The sequence below is a fragment of the Macrobrachium nipponense genome, chromosome 1 (assembly GCF_015104395.2).
Source record: "Macrobrachium nipponense isolate FS-2020 chromosome 1, ASM1510439v2, whole genome shotgun sequence".
NCBI classification, from domain to species: Eukaryota; Metazoa; Arthropoda; class Malacostraca; order Decapoda; family Palaemonidae; genus Macrobrachium; species Macrobrachium nipponense.
Genome location: NC_087200.1, coordinates 83,512,803 through 83,531,259, shown reverse-complemented (window position 1 = coordinate 83,531,259; position 18,457 = coordinate 83,512,803). Strand labels below are relative to the sequence as shown.

General features: G+C 34.9%; 1 protein-coding gene across 8 annotated transcripts in view; it reads left to right on the top strand.

Moving 5' to 3' along the window:
- Positions 1-18,457, top strand: part of LOC135219418 (cGMP-dependent 3',5'-cyclic phosphodiesterase-like) — a 690,625-nt gene that overhangs the window by 231,702 nt on the left and 440,466 nt on the right. Inside the window, exon 2 of one of the 8 annotated variants that reach the window (XM_064256184.1) lies at positions 6,202-6,237. The exons of 5 other annotated variants lie outside the window; for them this stretch is intronic. The gene's annotated coding sequence lies outside the window, so the exon portion shown is untranslated. Of the gene's footprint in view, positions 1-6,201; positions 6,319-18,457 lie in introns of those variants that run through there. 2 more of the 8 variants (XM_064256180.1, XM_064256185.1) reach the window with 2 other exon arrangements.

The following is an 18,457-nucleotide window of genomic DNA, read 5'->3' as shown; positions in this document are numbered from 1 at the left end:
CAGTACCAGATTAGGACTGAGAATCTCCATATTCATAAAAAAAAATTTAATGCTGATTTTAGTAGCTTACTCATGTTGATCCTTTTACCATTTTTCCAATTCTTTTAAGAAAAGATATTAGTAGAGACAATAAAAATGACAAGGGACTCTCGCGACAAGGTAGGAGATTACCAGCATTTAACAAAGCTTCCGTTGAGAGTCCATCTCAGTCAGTCCTAGTTTCATTTTGGAAGGTTTCCTTTCAGCATTTTAGGTTTTGCAAAGCTCTCTCTCTCTCTCTCTCTCTCTCTCTCTCTCTCTTCTCTCTCTCTCTCTTCGTCTATAAATATATAATATATATATATTTATATATATTATATATATATAGATATATATATATATATATATATATATGTGTGTGTATATGCAAATATACGTGTGTTTGTGTGTGTATAGGATAAATATTTCCTATAAAAATTTATAATTTTACGTAATATTAAGTACTATACGCAGTTAGGTAATAGGGTTATATCTTCAATAATTGAATTTCCTGACTTTGAAAACTCTCTTTTCATTATTGCCTTTTTCCAGTGACAACAACCAGACGTTTGAAAAGGAAAACCACGACTCTAGGGAAATAGTGTGCGGAGATATTTTCAATTGGAACCCAGTATTGTCATTGATATTAATTGGCACATTTTATCAATTTGGACTCTGATATTGAATTTTACGCCTCAGCAGAACGCAGAATGTTTCAGTTATATGTTGTATTGGTTTTATTGGATTTTCATGATGTGTGGCTTATGGGATTTAGTCGGAAAAATGCATTTTATGTTTTATTCATGAGCTCCAAAACCAATTCGGATTTTACTTACTTTTAGCCTGAAATGACTTTAGCTTCACACTAACTAATTGATCACTTAGGGCGAAATGTAGGCTTTTTGTGATTCACTGTAAATGAAAGCTTTATATTTCCATTTGCTGCACAGTAGGCTGTTCATCGTTGGCACTTGTACTAAATTATCTAAATGCATGGACTGCGATAAAGTATATAATGGTGACCTTTAAAAATCATCACTGAACTCATTACTCAAAATTTGAATCATATGACGTTTGCACACACACACACACACACGCACACACACACACACACACACATATATATTATATATATTATATATATATATATGATATATATATGTATATATTATATATATATATATATTATATAAAATGTAGATGACATCTTTAGGCTTCCAAATATTAATCCAAAACTGTCCTTTGCCACAGTTTGAAAAAATATGATAATCAGTATATTGTACTCTTTTGGCAGCTCTGGCATATCAGTTATAATTACATCTATAGTGACAATGGCAAAATGGTTTTCTCCTTACCCTTATTTCCAAAATTTCCTTATCATACCGTCTATGCTGGGTAGGCATAGTTCAGAGGTCTACTTCAGGTCTTTTATCACTTTGAACATCTTCCCTGCTCTCAAATGTCTGTGCTGTACCGAGTATCGGACCTTCCCGAGAAAAGCGGGACGCCATAAATATCTTATAAACTATCTATAAAATCTACTTGAAAATGATCTCATTATGTTCCCAACACCCACATTTTCAGCAGGTTACTTCTTAGAACCAACTTAACCTAACCTAACCCAACCTAACCTAGGGGCATGGCAAAAAACTGGGGCTGGTGCCATACTAGTAGTAAACATCTCGGGAATTTGCGTCGGTGCTGAAGCTTAGACAAGGACATTGAAATGAGGGAAGTGAGTAACGTAGACTTCGTAACATTTTCTTGCATTTCATTTTCGGTCGCAGATTATCTGGATTAACTTTTGCAAACATTGAGTACATTAACTTCTTATTATTTTCTAATTTATCTTTGTGTTGATAGTGAGATATTCTTTATTTTGTTGTATTGTTTTTCAAGTTAAATCAATTGAGTATTTTAATGGTTGCGATTTGTTCCCTAAGGAAATAATTACTGGACTATATACCTTATGATCTCATTGTTATTTTATAGTTCTATGACACGAATTTCAAGTTGAACATCTGCATTTCATCTAAATCAATTTTCTTTCAAGAATCCATGTAAAAATTTCTGATATCTCGATATGCTTTGCATAGACGTTTAGTCAAGATTTAAAGCTTTTATTTGGAATGCGCCTTTTTGGTCTCCCTTATCCGTTTCATTGTTCTGATATATGACAACAAAGTTTAATCAGTAATATAATGCTCTTGTGTTTGTTTTCGATTTCCCATTTTCGCTTTCCCCTAATGGATTTGAATTCGTCATTAAATTGCAGTCACTTTTGTTTATTAGGGTCCCGTCGCCGTCCTCGTTTTTGTTCTATTTTCAGTCTTCAGGAAGATGAATTTACTATCCTCATCATCATTCTTATTTTTATTCTGTTGTTCACCTTCCCCTTCGCCATCCACTCATATGTCAACACTATATTGTATTATTTCATCTTTCGTTCTTTCGAGGACGGTTTACCCCATACCTTGCATGTACGTAGATAGATAAACAGATGAAAGGACAAATTAATACATAGAAGGATAAAAATAAAGAGAAAGAGGGTCTTAGAGAATAAAGGTCTTTGGCAAAATAATAATTGTTGCTAATTAAGGAACATTAAGGGATTATTGGTTTTGCTTCAGCATGTTTGATTTGGGATTTTGTGACTTTCATACAAAGTTTCTGTAACGTCAAATGTAAATTGGTGCACGCTCTCTCTCGCGTCTTCCTCGTCTCTCTCTCGCTCTCCTCTCCGTCCTTCCGTCCTTCTCCGGTCCCATTCGGGTCCTCTCTCTCTCTCTCTCTCTCTCTCTCTCTCTCTCTCTCCTCTCACACACACACACACACACGAACTTGAGATGTTTATTTCATTTTATTGTTTTTCCCAGTTTCGCATTGGGGGTACGTTAATTTTTCTGTCTTATTGGAGGACAATTTTTATTTGACGTGAGATTGATTCCATGCTACTCCTTGATGTTTGTTGGTGCCATTTGGAGTTGATAAACGTGGATTGTGCTATATTTATCTGTTGGTAGTTATGTTCGATATTATCTATTTCTCAGAGTGATGGTTTCATATTTTGGTCTTGTGTGAATATTGCAGTCTGAGAACTATTTATGGATGGACTTTTTAACTGTGAAATCTTACTTGAGAGATGCCCAATATTCTTTTTTTCCCTATAAGAATCGATACACTACACTTGGGCTATCCCGAAGGAGTTTACATTTAGGACATAGGGAGTGATACGTGGACAGGTTTTGTGTTTTATGTGTTGCTACTATCATTATTATAAATTTGTAGAGATTTCTCCATCTGTAAAAAAAATTGTTATGAACTATCAGGAACTGTGTTATTCCTGATTTTGCTCTGGTTGCCTTTTGGAGATTATTGTCTATATGGGGGTTTTCAATCCTGTGATGTTTATCATCTGTTTGCCCTCACATATTGAGGATAGGAAGATGAAACTTGGCGATTGTTATTCTACAAAAATCGAATCAAAGGCGCATACACGAAGTTAACGGAAAGGTTTGTAATATCACTGATATGGAAACTCATTGTTTCTCTGCATATTTGTGACGCAAACTTCTCTGTTGTGCATAAAAAACGGTTGTGACTAACAATGACCAAAAAAAAAAAATGCATAGATCAAAGATAACTACTTTTATATCTTTATGATATACAGCGAGTACTAAATTCGGCCAAAAAGAAAATAAAGTAATCTTTTGAGAGTTTTTTTTTTTTTTTCTTCTAGAATTCTTTGGATTATTTTTCTAACAATTGTCCATAAAAATGACTCCTTCCCTTTCCATAAATCATATGCAGCAAGATAAATGTGATGAGAGTGAACAACTAGGGCCATACTTAATATCTGATGCAGTATAACATTTAGGAACTGAATGGTAGCTTTCCTTTAACAAATGGAATACCGGTGTTCCACTTTTGCCTGCAGCGATGACCCAGATGCTCCGATAGTCGGGGAGACTTAATCAATCAGTCAATTAATCCGGAAGCTTTCAAAATATGGGGGGAAACTAAAAGGATTTTCAGTTTTGTTACCGTTGCGACTATGCCTGACATTTTTTTTTTTAAATAATACTGCTTTATTGTTTTATGTATTAGGGCTTATGTTGATTTCAGGTGAATATTTTATGAGGAGAGGGATTTTTATGCTCTCCACGTTATCGTGAACTGTAAAATAACCATATACAAAACTGTGACAGCGGAGTTTCTGTGAAAAAAAAAATGAATATGATGAAGTGCAGCAACTGCCTGTTTGTTTTTTTGTTTTTGTTTACTTTCAGACTGGTAGTTTCATACACGCACGCACGCACACACACATACATACATATATATATATATATATATATATATATATATATATATATATATCTATATATATATATATATATATATATATATATATATGAATATATATATATAAATATATATACATACACACACACACACACACACATATATATATATATATATATATATATATATATATATATATATATATATATATATATATATATATATATATATATATATATATATATATATATATATATATATATATATATATATATATATATATATGCAACTGTAATATCCACAATGCCCTCTTAACTTTTAACTTCTCGAATTCTTTGCTCTTTTTTTGGATACGCTTGTCACAGCAAACCCTGAAGATTCCTGTTCAAAGAAATATGAAGAAATTGTTATGTCCGGTACCGGGAAACGAACACAGGTCTCATAATCACAAAGAGGTCAGGTTGCCAAACATGACACGAGAAGGAAAAAAGTTAAGAGGGCATTGCAGCTATTGTAGTTGCATATGTATCTGGTAAAAAGTGACCAGTAGATTCTAGACACACACACACACACATATATATTAAATATGAAGGTTGATATTCAGCACTTAATGCATATACACTACGAAAATTATCGGAAAAGCTAGTGTGTCGGAACTTATTATCTGTTGACGGTACACTTCGAAATGGCAGGTGATATATATATATATATATATATATATATATATATATATATATATATATATATATATATATATATATATATATATATATATATATATATATATATATATATGTGTGTGTGTGTGTGATGTATATATATATATATATATATATATATAGTCATATATATATTATATATGTATATATAATATATATATATCACGAGAGTTAATGTCTGACCAAAATAGAATGTACATCAAGAGATAATTGGAGCTAGTATTTTTTTATCATTGACATCTTCAGACTCGAAACGAAGTGGGAACACATGAAATTTATACCGGAGATGCGTTCCCAAGGAGGTCATATTGAAATTACGTCAGATAAATAAGCTTTAGGGAGATGATGCAAGATCAAGGAAACTAATGCCTTGGTACAGGGGGCCAGAGTTTGAACAAAAGCACTGGTCTGATTTCTATAAATAGTAACCCTGTATCAACTTCTTAAAGTCGATTTATTACGAAGCGGAATTCCTAGGGAACACCTACCTCATATGAATTCAGAGGCTTCTTAGGATTTTAGAAAAACTGTATAGTATTCCTAGTGTGGGAGAGGACGTACTGTACATTAATTCTAGGATTTGAACTCGCAAATGATGTTTTTTCAAGATTATTCAAATGTAAGAATTCCAATAAAAGCTATTATGAATTCTAATATGACTAACGTTTTATTAAGGGTGATAATAGAAACCTTTCATGCTGCTATCCTAAAGGAAAGAGATATTGTAGCTATACACCAAACTCCTTTTGCTAATTGAGCGGACTTAGACAGACACACACATACGTACACATAGATTGGACCCAGAGTACGTTTAGTTACCAGACACAATCCAATAATTTAAAATGTCATTTTTTCAACTTACTTATCTGAGGTCATCAAGCAAGCTGACCATAGACAGAAAGAGCCAATTCACGTGGGCTCGACACCTGTGGTATCGACGTCGAGTGACAGAAATTCAAGTTAGAGAATTTTTTCATACGTAGTTTGGGTTAAATGCTTTTATTTCCGGAAATTGTTGCATAGTAGTCGCCGTTCGCCATGTGTGTGACAGCTCGTCCGTGATTGTGACAAACCCAAATGAAAAACGATGAAAAATTCTGAATAAAATATTGCTGCTGCGAACGATACGCCCGTAACTAATTTAATTTCATTCTCTTTGCAGGTACAGTGAACCGACCTTCCGGCTCAAGTTCCCATCGTATGTATAAGCTATGAGACCCATCGTCTCTTTTCCTTGTCTTCCGACTCCTTAATTCTACACCTACTCTAGATCTACAAGGTAATGACGATGTGGGTGGGGCCTGGGTTGCTCAAATGTCCCCATGATTTGATTAAGGGCACTGGGACTCCGAACTGAAGAAGGTGGAGGGTTACTAATTGCCTTAATGTCTCATAGTGGTACTAATGGCCGTAATGGCGGGAGTAAGTGGAGGCTTCTGTTTGTGAAGAGCATCCAAATGTGATTAGGGAGCACTGTTGTTTTTGTGTCTTGTTTTCAGTACGAAGAAGCTTATTTAGACAGAAAAAGAGAATATCTCCACTTTACATTTCTTTTAAATATTGACGGTCTTCTTTTATGAAGGTATCCACAGTGATTTTGGTTTTCATTTTTTATTTTTTTATTTTATATTTTTTTACTTGAGGGAATTATCATGTAAAGGGACTAGTTTTCTTGTTCTGATTTTTACACCTTCCGTTATTATGTGATCGTCTGTTTGTATTTGTTGTTACTGAATTCAGTCCGCTTTATCAGTTGACAGAATTATTAATTTGTGACTGTGGAGTAAATTTTGCTTGTACAGTAGTACGTTTTTTTTAACGAGCAACCGTAAATATTTTTATGCAGAGCACACCATTTTTGCCTGGTTACGCTTCAGTTATCAAGACCTGTGCTTTTTCTACATTTTCTCTTATTCACGTATGTTAGCGTGGAGAATGTTGAAATTTCCCATTTTACGTCAGTCGATATTTATGGCTTGGCGCTCTAGGCCCTAGAAAGGTCTTATAATGTGACTGGGCAAGTTTTGCATAATAGTTTATGGGAAATTTTTCTCTTCAGAATTTTAGCTGCGTTTTTTGAGGGGTGAATTTTATGGTTTTTTTTTTTTTATTCTTCGTTTCTTTATGTTTATATAGTTTAATACATGCCTCGCCCTTTCTGCATGGAAGTTTTATTAGTTCCTCATTGGACGAATGACTTGCGTACTCGCCTATCAATCTGGTAGCCCGATTTCGCTCCCCGCTACTGCCAATGCGGAACCTGAGGAATTTATTTTTGGTGATTAGAAATTCATTTTTCAATGTAATGTGGTTCGGATCCCACAATAAGCTGTAGGTCTCGTTGCTAAGTAACCAGTAGGTTCCTAGCCACAAAAAAAAAAAAAAATCTAATCCTTCGGGCCAGCCCTAGGAGAGCTGTTAATCAGCTCAGTGGTCTGGTTAAACTAAGATAAACTTAACTTGAACCGTAACCTAACCTTCCTAACTTTATATATAGCGCAGAGCAACCGTAACCTAGCGCGCCATAGAGTCGATGAGATAAGTTAATTGATAAATGAAACCCGCTGCTGTCTGTTCCTTGGGCGTTGCTCTCATGAAGACTATGACCATAAGGGAGCTTTCTCTATCAGCTTTCACTTTGAACACAAATTCTACATTGAAGTATCGAAAGTCATCGGTGCTATGCAGTAGCAGCAAGAAAATAATCAGTCCTGTCTACAATGTTTTGAATCTTCCCGCAGTGTATAAAGCTCCTCTTGTATGTCTGTATTCTTAGATTTAGATGATACTTTACCGTTCGAGTTTTGTTTTTACACGGCCAGTGACGTCAGTGTTGTTTTACAGTTTCTAAGTTTTTCTCTTTGTTTCAGAGACGTCGGTGTTGTTGGCTTGTATGGCCAACATTGGTTGTGATTGACATTACCTCTATAGTTACGTTTTTAAATCGAATAACAGGCTTAAAATGTTTGACTGAAATTACTTCTATAGTTCCTTTTTTTGAATCGAATTACAGACATAAAATTGCCCAAGCAAATGGATACAGATCAAGAAAAGCTGTCATGAGCTAACTTTGAACATAGCCCAGGTGGCATTGAAAAGCCTAAATTGGCCTTCACTAGAGACGCCCACTTCTACCGCCATTACATAGAGACCGATTGACCTTTCGTTTGCTTGAAGGGTTTCATTTTATTACTCCATTTTCAAAATGACATACATTTCATTATAATGTGACTTGCTAGGCTAAAACTCTTCGTTGCACAGGAAAATTTGAGGATACTTTCTGTTTTTACGAAGTTCATAAAAGATTTCCTCGTTCCCCATAACATGTTGATGTTGTGTAAGTCTCTTACAAGCTTTGTTTTGCATAAAGGTTAGAGATAGTGACCCCTAAAGCATTTTGTTTAGGCCATTCGTATTTTCCTTTTATTTCTGACCTTTCATTGTCCCTTTGCTCTTTTCGGAATTGGAACATATTTCGTAAGGATATTATAGCCCCGGATTTTTGGTTTTGCTGTCACTCTTCGAAGATGAATTGTTTTAGTTATTCAACTTTTTTAGTCATATTTTTTTATCAGTCTCGGGGCCCATTCATCCTGGGAAGGTCAATAAACAACTGTCATTGATCATGTGAACATACCCCACTTAAGTTTATTTAATAAGTTAAAAGAATGGATTACAGTGCGTCGAGAGCTAGAACTTAATAATGTTTGACGCGTTAATTGTCTGCAGCAAGGCCATGTTTGGACTGGTAACCCATCTCTCTCTCTCTCTCTCTCTCTCTCTCTCTCTCTCTCTCTCTCTCTCTCTCTCTCAAAATGCTCGAAGATGTAAGAAAATCTGGAGAAAGACCTAGCAGAGACGTTTGGTTATTGTTGCAGGTGTCATGAGTTGAAAATAATTTTAAGAAGACGTCGTTTATCATAGTGACAACATCTCTCTCTCTCTCTCTCTCTCTCTCTTTTCTGCTTCATATTGCCATAATGACAGCGTCCGATTTCTGCATTAGACAAGGAGGGACAATATAGGCTTGTTTTCATGAAGTGAATGCATTCAACCTCTGTTGACCCAGGCAATGAATTATTACCTAGTTGTTATTCGACTGTTGTGGATTGCTTGGAGAATTACAAGGAGTTACAAGGATGAGGATGTCTCAAAGACTTATTACTCCATCCAAGGAGACATAATGTGCTCACTTATCTCTAGGGGCAGGTTTTAGAATTCGTTCACAGTGTTCCAATGATCTTGTCTAGCTTTCTTTTGAACTCTTCCACGCTGTTGCTGTTTACAACTTATGGTGGCAGTTTATTCCATGTGTCACATGTCTTGTATGTGAAGAAGTTCCCACAATGGGATGTGTTGTATCTCTCGAGTTCTAGTTTCCATCCACTATTTCTTGGTTACGGTCTACTTTTTTTTTGCCTTTCAGTGTTTTGAATGTCTCTGCTAGTTGTCCCCACAATCATCGTATTTCTAAGTCATACATGTTCAGGCTCTCTAATTATCTTTTGTAGCGTATTTGGCTGATGGATGAAATTAATTTTGTGCGTCTTCCTCTTACCCCTTCTAGTCCATTTATGTCCTTTCTTAGTGTTGGGGACCAAAACTGTACTACAACATTTCCTTGTTTCTGTATTTGAACTACCTCTTTATGTATCCCGCTCGTTTCTGTGCCTTCTGTTCACCTTTCTTTGGTGCATTGTTTTGTGGATTTTAAGACCTTGGTAATAATGACTCCAAGGTCCTCTTCTTGTTCTACAATATAAATGTCATTCCCAAGCAGCATGTAATTCACATGATGGTTCTTTGATCCTATTTGTAACACTACATGTAACCAGGTTAAACGGCATTTGACCTCTTGACCACTCTCCTATTTGCCTTAGATCATTTCTTAAACTCTCCGCTCTATCTGCGGCTGCTGCATTTACACCTAGTTTGGTGCCATCTGCAAACTGCAGAGAGAGGTAGGGTTTCGACGAGGCATTAATCAATCTCTACCTTAGTAAAACCAGAAGATATTCATAAGGTTCCCTTTATCACAGGCTCTCCTTTTTCTCTCTCTCGCTTTCGTTTTCATAGAAGCTCTCTATTTTAAGTTCAAATGACGAAAACAGCTAAAATCAAGTTATTGAACATCCCCCACACAAATCACAATATTGAACTACCACTCCGCTCTGATCAAGATACTGAACCCCCTCCCCCCACAAATCAAGATGTTGAATCCCTTCCCCGCTCAAATCAAGATATTGAACCCGTTCCCCACAAATTAAGATATTGAACTGTCTTCCCGCTCAAATCAAGATATTGAATCGCCTCCCCCACCCTCAAATCATTGACCCTTCCATTCAAAAGGTAAGATATTGAACCTTTTGAGTGCAACTCAAATGAAGATATTGAACCTCCCACACCGCCCCCCTCAAATCAAGATATTGAACCCCCTCTTTTTTAAATAAAGGCATTAACCTCCCCCCCCCCTCAAAATATTGAGCCTTCCCTTTTAAATCAAGATATATTTTTTCATTCAGTTCAAGATAGCGAACCTTTCCATTTAAATCAATCCACGCACAAAACACATATTAAACCCCCACAAATCAAGCTTTAGAACCTTTCCTTTAAAAAACCACGATATTGAACCTCCCACCGCTAAATCAATATGTTGAACCTTCCCCCCACCACCACCAAAAATCAAGATATTGAAGTTCCCCCGTTTCAAATCAAGATATTGAACCTTTTCCCCTCATTCAAATCAAGATATTGCACCTTTCCCATTCAAACCAAGATATAGAACCTTTCCATTCAGATCAAGACACTGAACCTTTCCCGGCACAAATCAAGCTATTGATCCTTTCCGGTGCAAATGATTTAATCTGGCCACGTTCAAGGTGGTCTGCCATCAGATCGTCAGATTGGGAAAGAAAGTTTGGCTGCAGCTTTTTGTTCTTATATCTTTTGTTGTAGATATTTAATTTTCTTAATGACTTGAGTGGGTCAGGGTTCCTTTAACGGCCTTCGCTTCTCTAACCTGAAGAAAAGAACTTTAATCAGAGCATGTGCAAAAATGCATATATTTAGATGAATAGATGATTTGTTAATACGTTTGATGTGTAACGTACATTTTGATATTTTGTTTGATGCAAAGAGCACAGAATTTTCCAGTGCAAATGTACTTGAATAACAAATTAAATAGTTCAAATGACAAAAATATATGATAAAAAAAGATTGCATTTCCTGGTAAAAGAATAATATATAAGCGTTCTTTCTCACCTTCATAAATTGATCTATCTAGTCTAGTAATAAAATTATTCTAAAACTTCATTACAAAAGTACGATAATCAGCAAATAGTGTTTTTCGAATTTACTGATGCATTTTATTATATTTGTCAGGAAACATAGCATAAAACTTATTTTATTTTCCATTCATAACCTATTCTATGATTTTTACGTTTACTGGAAAAGTGATTTCGGTTCAGTTTGTTTCATAACACATCGACTTTAAATAGACTTTTATATACGTTTAAATATCAGAGCATCGGACTTTAACAGTTTGTCATGACACTTTTAAAAAAAATAATATTTTATGCTGGTTTTAGATTAATTTAATTACAAAATGATCAAATAATGACGGTGTAAAATAGTACAGATTTTTCACATATATTTATCATTTGAATGATTTTACTTTGTTATTGAAGTACATTTGTTTTAGTAAATATTATGCGCATACTGAGCAAAAACGTAACAAACAAATTAATTCAGAGCACACAGGTCATACACCAGTTTAGCAACTAAAACGTTACCTGTTAATAATCTAGCCGAATGCGGTGATGTACTAAGACCGTTTGGGACGTGTTGTCTGTTGAAGTCGTACATCCCTTTAGAAGAGTTAAGCATATCTTAGTTTTACCAGACCACTGAGCTGATTCACAGCTCTCCTAGGGCTGGCCAGAAGGATTAGATATTTTTACGTGGCTAGGAACCAATTGGTCATCTAGCAACGGGACCTACAACTTATTGTGGGATCCGAACCACATTCTATCGAGAAATGAATTTCTTTCAACCGGAAATAAATTCCTCTGATTCCGCGTTGGCCGAGCCGATTCGAACTTCGGACCACCGGATTGGAAGCCGAGCACGAAAACCACTCGTCCAATGAGGAACTACATCTCTTTAGGAATAGGGGGTTTCCTTAATTTTGAAAAAAAAAGTTACTGGACTTGAATATGCATTTTTTGCCTTTATATTACAGATAGTTAGATTGTGTTTTTTTTATAGTATCTTACAAATTTGCCATATTTTCACATAAGTGAAAAGAAATATGTTGAATATTACTCCTAGTGATCTGACAAGTAACGCTCAGAATGAATGGATTTTTCATCGTCGACGACAATTATTCATATGGGATGGCGATTCATGTCTACCAAGTTATAGAATATTTACATTAGGTAGGTGATGGGCCAATGCAGCCCTCCTGTGCCTTTTGGGAACAAGACAGGCTTACTACCTCCCAAACAGACTGTCTGAGTATCTGAAAACACGACGAGAAGTATTCACCCGTTTTCAAGGTGATTCTCTAAAGCAGGAAAAGCTAAGATGAGAGAGGAATTCTTCCAAATATTTGTTATAGTTGTGTAGTTTTCATCCTTGTTCCTTTATGTTTTTAGATTTCTAATGTGTCATGCATTTTTGATATTAGCAGCATTTACAAAATCAATGGGTATTTTTTTTTTATCAGTTGTATACAGACGGCCAACGAAGAATTGGCGTAGTTTCTTAATTCATTGTTCGTTATGGAAATATTGCCATATGCAGGTGCCAGATTATTTACTTAACAATAAATAACATAACATTTCATTTCAAAGGTGCTATACTTGAAATAAATTACATTAGAACTGAGTAGACTTATTAAATGTATTAAAGATAATATTACATTAGAACTGAGTAGACTTATTAAATGTATTAAAGATAATTATTTTGCAAAGTAAAGAAAAAATATACCGATGGGTCCACGATTTCTAATTTTATTCTCAACTCTAGCTTCGTAACAGCATACCGAAGATTTTGAAGTTGGCTTTGCTGCCGTTCGAGTCTTGACTCAACGTATCGTACTGCACTGGGGTGTTGTCATTTCGTCTCCTACAGCCGATAAATAATACTTCAAGTCATTAACATTCTTTGAAAACGATGTTTAGTTAAACTAATTTTGTCCTTTGATCAATAAAATAATTTGCATGACACATTTAGTGGGCCTAAGTTGAACTTCTGATTTTCCCACATGATTTGCCTAGGTCTATTTTCAGCAGTATACTCTCTCGGATACGTAATAGTAATTTTAAAAGATATATATATATATATATATATATATATATATATATAATGAATATTTAAAATCCTATATATATATAATATATATATATATATAATATATATATATATATATATAATATATATATATATATATATTTAATCTGCTTTATTTGACTATTCCCGTTATTCTTGTTTTATTAGCCATGTTCGCCTTTCTTCTTATCCTTTTCATAATTGCTTAACATAATTAACTCAGACCTAGCTATTCAAAGTCAAAAAGCAATAAAAAAAAATCAAACGAATATAATTTAGTCTTATTTTTTATCGAATTCCTTGCATATCATCCTGTTTCATTTGGACACCTTGGAAAGCTGTGGGAATCAAAACTGACGAATACATTAAGGTTTCCTTAAAGCTTTCTTAGGTTGATATTTTTGTAGCTATTCATATCTTCTAAATAGAAATTAATTTAAATTAGTTTCACATGTATACCTACTAGACCTACTACCATAAGCATATTATAAGTAGCTGAAAGGATAAGAAATATGAAAGGTGACGTTCTCGTTTAAGTCTATTTTATATGTTGTTTTTTTCTTTTCAAGAAAAACCTACTGCTTGAATCAAGGGTTGCTCTTTGACGGCTACAGGGTGTAACACGAGTTTATGCATATATTTTGTGGAATGAAAGATAAAGTTTCTATGAACAGAAAATATTTTATAAACATGCATTTTAAGGCGTCCGTTGTCGGTGCGGGGAATTTTAAAATAACCGTTATCATTAGTGATGCTTTCACGAGATGGAGTTCGTAGTGAGAAGTCGGATCTAGTCGCCTGAGATGTAGAAGAGAGCGGAGGTGGCGTATTGGAGTGATGGAAGGATTAGGCCGATGTTAATAAAGTATCTACCAATAAAATGTATTCTTTAGGTTTTGAAGAAAAAAATGCATGCATCATTGAAACCGTTTCCCTCCCTATCCGTGGTATTCACTGGCCACCGATAAAAAACAAAACAGAAAGAGTAAGCCTAACTGAATCTCTCATCCATCAAAGATATGTTTGCTTATTCATTAGACTTATTCATTAGACAACTATCAAAGATTTCAAGTGTAGGTTTAAAAATCTCTTCCTCTCCATCTAAAGTATTCATCAGACACCAGTCGTAAGCGTAGAGCTAGTTATGATTCCTGGTTCAGCAATGTCGTGACGAGGCACTAGAATTCAAAGTTCACAAATGAATGTTGCTCAGCAACATTTACTCTACTGTATTGCATTGCTCTCATGTGGTGCTTCGAGGTGTTCCACCTCTAGGCCCATGTTCTAAATTTTGCCGTTCTTTAAACAATTTTATTCATCTATGTATGATTCTCTCCGGTTTATTAAGCTTTCTTGATATCTCTCCAAAAGGAACTTGCACCGAATGCAGTGCAATAATTCTCTCGCTCATCGAGGGATGTTTCTTAGACCGATAAATGACACATTGACATTAGATTCCCGTGCACATAATATCAAAAGCAATAGAGTGAGGTCGCCTGGTTCACACTGTTAAGATATCGTTTTTTTTTTCTTTTTGTTTTTGAATTTGATAGCATTTTGTGAGATTCCAATGTTTTCTGTAAAATTCAACAAATGGAATAGTTCAACTACCTTCAACTTAATATTGAAATGATAATTTAAGGACTATGTTTATGAGATACTACTAGTGATAGGTGTCTCCTATCTATTTGTTAATGTACATCTATGGTTGTGATATGACGTTTTTTATCACTTCGTTTCGTTCACGTCAATTTTGCTATATGGAAAATAGTTTTACACAATAACATAACATAATGTTCTAAAGATATCAGTGACTGTTTTTAACGTCATTACACATGATTTCTTCCATCTTTGAAAAGAAAAATAGATAAATAAGGCCTCAATCGTGTGTCAGGCAGGTGAACGAAAAATTATAATGAAACCCTGCCACGAGTGTTTTGGCCGTACATATTAATAAGAATATTTTGATTAGTTCTTTGGCGTCCTAAGAACACAAATTTATTTTTTCTTATGTAGCTGACACACGGATATGCTGACAATGAAGTCCACATTTAACCAACGTAATATCTTGAACAGTAAAATGCAGAGCACTTAACGCACTGTATACACCTGCAATGCATTTGCAATGTTAATGAAATATCTCAGTCATTTTCGACGCGACAGGTATATTAATCCACTCAACAACAGAACGGAAGTGAGAGTTTGGATACATATGAGTAGCTCGTTGCCGATTGCCTTTCTCTATATAAAAGGTTTCTTTCTTGAGTTTATTTTGTTTCAAGCACCTTGAATTTTAAACTTTCATAAATGCTAATTAGGTTGTTTGCCCCGATGATCAATAAAATGAGCGCTACGTGAAATGAGATCACCAGCGCCTGATAAAACTCGAGAAAATGGGCCAGAGGAAAGGAGACCTAGGATGGGAAAAATCGTCACTAAAACTCTTCTGGGCGCCTTCTTTTATGTCAAGTCTAACGCTTCTTTCTCCAGGGGACATAGACCAGACCCTCCAGTTCTAGTTAAAGTAATTAGTCGGCGAGAGAGAGAGAGAGAGAGAGAGAGAGAGAGAGAGAAGAGAGAGAGAGAGAGCACATATGTGGAAAAACTGTGAAATCAATGAAATCCTATTTGAGCCATTTAAAAAAAATCTTTTTCAATTACTGAAAAAACACGGCACTGAATATTTTAAGGAACGTTGAATACAAAGTTGGTGTAAGTAAAGAAGGAGAGAAGTTTCGCATTTATCTTTCCTTCAAGTGTTCGATTATCTCAAAAAAATGATAACAGTGTAACAAGCAGTAAATCAATTATTCTTCTAGATAGAATGGGATTAATTTTTGATTGCTAAATTTTGGTATTGAACTGGTGCTCACGGATGAGTCTTTCATGACTTACTTTACCTTAATAATCATGTGAATATTTCTGGAAAATATAGTCATAAAAATCGCGTCTGAGACGGTTATTTCTCAAAATCGTATCGCCATGGAATTTTGAAATTAACTATGTCTATTTTTGCAAAGAATATATTCTCTTTATTAAAGGCGGAATCGTTAGATTTCGTGATCCTTATCTGATAGGGTCTTATAATATGTACATCTGGATGTAGACTAAGCAACTGACGGGAGATAGGCGAAAGGTAAATGTGTAACAGATATTGAGGAAAGATGATAGCAGACGCTTTCTGATAAACCGAAGGAAAAGAGGACGTGAGATAACAAAGGCATAAGGAGCACCATTAGAGAAAGTGATGGAACTGAAGGTGCCCCGTAAACATAATAAAAAATTAATAAGATGTTTACTAAGACGAGCAGTAACGTCATAAACAGGATGTTTGCTTAAACGCCCCTTAAGCCTCTCTCACAGATGTCCGGGGATACTGAGAGGAATCAGTAATGATTCTTCCTCAGATTCGGGGAGAGGATGATAAAAATGTACAGGAACGACTTACGTAAATCTTAGTAATCATTACACTGGTATTCTTGAGTTAGTCTAGGGTCTGAGAATGACAGACTTCAGAAGACTGAATATTTTAAGGTAATAGATATTACGTACAATACGATGACAGTTCTAAGCTTTGGAGAAATTTCCGTTTTTTGAGATGGACGATAATTCTCAAGATGTGAATAGTTGAAGAATATGTAAGGGCCAGTGATATACCCAGGCAGGTAACCTTAATTGTTTTATTCATATCTCACCTGCGGATAGGTTGAAGTGACTTAGCTTGTCTCTGAATATTAATGTGAGTTTATCTTAGGTCTGAGTATCAAATTCCCGCAGGCCTCGAAGCAAGACTGGAATATTTTGCCTGTAGGTAAGGAAAGATGGGTACTACGAGATTTTGAGACCCTTCATTGGCTCATTTGGGTAGATCACTAAATGTTTGTTCACAGATAATCGATACTCTAATTGTTGTTTAGACGGGGAAGTCGTTGCTGTCTAATTTCCTATTACGACATCCTTTCAGAAGTAGTAGAATTTTTACAGTGAGTGGTTCTATGTTTTCGTGAACTGAAATTATTTAGTCGGTGCTTTTGCGTTCTTGAGGATGCAATTGCACGAGAGAGTATACGTATGTCATATTCATATTTGACATCAGCTATACAGTGACTTGATATAAACGAGCGGCTTTATTGAACGGATTTACTGAATCGGAAATTTATTGGAATGTCAGGAAATTGTGTTATTGTTTTGCACGTATGTTATGCTAGTGTACTTGTTCAAAAATATTTGCAATATATATTAATAAGTTTGCAATTTCGTCATGCCGACTTCCAAGATATATTCATATTGCTCTGAATTTTCATATTCAAGATTTTATGATAGTTTATCATTCTATAATTATCTGTTACACAGAGAAAGTAAATGCACTAGTCAAAATAGCTCATATCTGTTAAATAAACCAATATAAAGTTAAATAATGTCAAAGACTGCATATTTCGTATTCCTTACAAAATTTCCTCCGTCTAATATTGGCTTTACTATTTTTTTAAGGTAAATGAGAGTATTTTACGATATCATGATATCAACTTGCCCGAGATTTTCTAAAGGCACTTGATGTGTTTAAAGAACCCTTTGAAAAGTAGTTTTCATAATAAATAAATGGGTTTCGTGTCATATTCCAGAAAAATTTGGATTGATTAAAATCAAATACGTCGTAATGCGTGTGTATGTAACTGTGTAGGTGACAGCTGATTACGGCGAGACAAATTTTTGTTATTAGCTGTGTCAGAGTCTAAGGTAAAAAGGTTAAAGATATTTTTTTCCGATTTTCTGCAACGTGACCGTTGCCAGGTGAAGACCGCTCATTGTGTAATCTCAAATTAGTCTCACGTTTCATCATTTCTTTATGAGAATTAACAATTGTGGTCAGAGAAAGGCGCTGCTGCAAAAGTAATTATTTGCGCAACAGCACATGGAAATGGAAGTGTTTTGCCATACTGATTTTTCATATTTTCTCAAATAGAAAGTGCTTACGGTTTTCAGGAAGGCCGTGATTTTATTCTCGTTGTAGATGAGACGTAGTCATAATTTTAGTTTCCAGAAAAGTATTTGTGGAGTTTGAAGCACCGTGTTTGAAAGATAAGGGG